This window comes from Chiloscyllium plagiosum, chromosome 22 (genome assembly GCF_004010195.1).
Source record: "Chiloscyllium plagiosum isolate BGI_BamShark_2017 chromosome 22, ASM401019v2, whole genome shotgun sequence".
NCBI lineage: Eukaryota > Metazoa > Chordata > Chondrichthyes > Orectolobiformes > Hemiscylliidae > Chiloscyllium > Chiloscyllium plagiosum.
The window spans coordinates 41,001,363-41,005,354 of NC_057731.1; positions in this window are offsets into that span (position 1 = coordinate 41,001,363).

A 3,992-nucleotide genomic window follows, 5' to 3' on the forward strand; every position below is an offset into this window, starting at 1 on the left:
GGTGTGGGGAGGGGAAATGAGGAAACTGGTGAAATCTGAGTTCATCCCTTGTGGTTGGAGGGTTCCTAGGCGGAAGATGAGTCAAATCCATCGAACTCAGCACCGCCTTCCTAACCTGCAATCTTCTTCCCGACCTCTCCGCCCCCACCCCAGTCTGACCTATCACCCTCACCTTGACCTCTTTCCACCTATCACATTTCCGACGCCCCTCCCCCAAGTCCCTCCTCCCTACCTTTTATCTTAGCCTGCTGGACAAACTTTCCTCATTCCTGAAGAAGGGCTTATGCCTGAAACGTCGATTCTCCTGTTCCCTGGATGCTGCCTGACCTGCTGCGCTTTTCCAGCAACATTTTCAGCACTGCACACTTCTCCCAATCTATTCACAGTCCCATTGACTCACTGCACATTCCTTCCATTCTGTTTCACAGTAATACCAACTGATGGCACACTCCTCCCAGTCTGCTTCAGTGATACTGATTCACTGCACACTCCTCCCAGTCTGCTTCACAGTGATACTGACTCATTGCACACAACTCCCACTTTGTTTTAGCGATCTTGACTCAGTGTATACACTTCCCAGTCTGCTTCAGCGATACCAACTCATTGCAAACTCCTACTGTTTACTGTGATACTGCCCCACTACGCACTGCTCCCAGGCTGTTTTAGTGACACTGATTCACTGCACTCTCCTCACAATCTGTTTCACTGTGATAATGACTCACTACAGACTCCTTCCCAGTCTACTTCAGTGGTACTGACCCACTACGCACTCCTCCCAGCCTAAGTGATACTGACTTACTGCGGACAACTCCAGGTCCATTTTAGTGATAATGGTTCACTGCAGACTCCTCCCAGTTATTTCACAGTGACATACCTCCCAGTCTGTATCAGTGATACTGACCCAATGCACACTCCTCCCTGTATGTTTCACTGTGATATGGACTCACTGCACACTCTTAGTCTGTTTCACAGTCATATTGACACACTGCACACTCTTCCCACTCCAAGTCACACTGATGGCCTCTCACTGCAGACTGATTCCAGTCTATTTCAGTAATACTGACCACTGCGCACTCCTCCCAGTCTGTATCAGTATGATAGTGACTCACTGCACACTCCTCCCAGTCTGTATCAGTATGATAGTGACTTGCAGTGAGTCACTATCATACTGAAACAGACTGGGAGGAGTGTGCAGTGAGTCACTATCATACTGATACAAACTGGGTGGAGTGTGCAGTATCAGTATGATAGTGACTCACTGCACACTCCACCCAGGCTGTGAGTCACTATCATACTGAAACAGACTGGGAGGAGTGTGCACTGAGTCACTATCATACTGAAACAGACTAGGAGTCTGAGTCACTATCATACTGAAACAGACAGTGAGTCAGCATCACTGTGATATCGACTGGGAGGAGTGTGCAGTGAGTCAGCATCACTGTGATATCGACTGGGAGGAGTGTGCAGTGAGTCAGTATCACTGTGAAACAGACTGGGAGGAGTGTGCAGTGAGTCAGTAGCACTGTGAAATAGACTGGGAGGAGTGTGCAGTGAGTCAGTATCACTGTGAAACAGACTGGGAGGAGTGTGCATTGAGTCACTATCACTGTGAAACAGACTGGGAGGAGTGTGCATTGAGTCAGCAGCACTGTGAAACAGATTCGGAGGAGTGTGCAGTGAGTCACTATCATACTGAAACAGACTGGGAGGAGTGTGCAGTGAATCTGTATCACTGTGAAACAGACTGGGAGGAGTGTGCAGTGCTTCAGTATCACACTGAAACAGACTGGGAGGAGTGTGCAGTCAGTCACTATCATACTGAAACAGGCTGGGAGGAGTGTGCAGTGAGTCAGTAGCACTGTGAAACAGACTGGGAGGAGTGTGCAGTCAGTCACTATCATACTGATACAGACTGGGAGTAGTGTGCAGTGAGTCACTATCATACTGAAACAGACTGGGAGGAGTGTGCAGTGAGTCACTATCATACTGATACTGCACACTCCACCCAGTTTGTATGTCACTATCATACTGAAACAGACTGGGAGGAGTGTGCACTGAGTCACTATCATACTGAAACAGACTGGGAGGAGTGTGCACTGAGTCACTATCATACTGAAACAGACTGGGAGGAGTGTGCACTGAGTCACTATCATACTGAAACAGACTGGGAGGAGTGTGATTTCACAGTGATACTGACTCACTGCACACTCCTCCCAGTCGATATCACAGTGATGCTAACTCACTGCACACTCCTTCCCATCTGTTTCCAATCTAGAATGCCTTAGGGTTTTCCTTAATCCTACACGCTAAAATGTTTGCATGCTCCCATCTCGTTCTCCTAAGTCCATTCTTCAGTCCCTTCATGGTTACCTTTTAACCCTCTCGAGCCTTACCTGTTCCTTTCCTCCTCAACCTTCAGTGAGCTTCCTTCTTCATCATGACTAGATGTTTCAGATCTCTTGTCATCCAAGGTTCTTTCAAACTACCATACCTTCCTTGCCTCAGTGGGACAAACCTTCCAGCACTTAGCAAGTGCTTCCTAAACAACCTCCACACTTGTCGTGCATTTCCCAGAGAACATCTGTTCCCAAATTAGCTACTCCAGTTCCTGCCTAATAGCATTGTATTTCCCCCTTCCCCAATTAAATACTTTCCCAAACCATCTGCTCCTATCCTTCTCCATGAGAATAGTAAACATCATGGAGCTGTGATCACTATCACCGAAATGCGCTCCCACCGAGAGCTCTGACACCTGGCATGGTTTGTTGCCAAGCACCAAATCCAATATGGCCACCCCTTTAGTCGGCCTGTCCACATATTGAGTCAGGAACCCTTCCTGGACACCTGACAAAAAGTGATCCATTCAAATTATTTGAACTAAGAAGGTTCCAATCAATATTAGGGAATTTAAAGTCACCCATGACGACAACTTGTTGCTACTGCACCTTTCCAAAATCTTCCTCACAATCTGCTCCTCCATGTCTCTGTTGATATTTGGGGATCTGTAGAAAGCTACCAATAAATTGACTGCTACTTTCCTGTGCACTGCACACTCCTCCCAGTCTGCTTCACAGTGATGATGACTCACTACACACTCCTTCCGGTCTGATTCATTGTGATACTGACACAATGCCCACTCCTCCCAGTGTGTTTCACAGCGATACGGACTCACTGCAGGCTCCTGCCAGCGTATTACATTAATACTAACTCACTGCACTCTCCTCCCAATCTGTTTCATTGTGGTACTTGACTCACTGCAGACCCCTCCCAATCTGCCTCACTGTGATTCTGACTTGCTGCACACTCAGCCTAGTTTGTTTCACAATGATATTGATGCACCACACTCCTCCCAGTTTGTTGCACAGTCATACGGACTCAATGAAACAGACTGGGAGGAGTGTGCAGCGTGATACTGACTCACTGCACACTCATCCCAGTCTGTCAGTGTGATACTGACTCATTGCACACTCCTCCCAGTCTGTTTCAGTGTGATACTGACTCACTGCACACTCCTCCCAGTCTGTTTCATTTTGATACTGACTCACTGCATACTCCTCCCAGTCTTTTTCACAGTGATACTGACTCACTGAACACTCCTCCCAGTCTATTTCACAGTGATACTGACTCACTGCACACTCCTCCCAGTCTGTTTCACAGTGATACTGACTCACTGCACACTCCTCCCAGTCTGTTTCACAGTGATACTGACTCACTGCACACTCCTCCCAGTCTGTTTCATTTTGATACTGACTCACTGCATACTCCTCCCAGTCTTTTTCACAGTGATACTGACTCACTGAACACTCCTCCCAGTCTATTTCACAGTGATACTGACTCACTGCACACTCCTCCCAGTCTGTTTCATTTTGATACTGACTCACTGCATACTCCTCCCAGTCTTTTTCACAGTGATACTGACTCACTGAACACTCCTCCCAGTCTATTTCACAGTGATACTGACTCACTGCACACTCCTCCCAGTCTGTTTCATT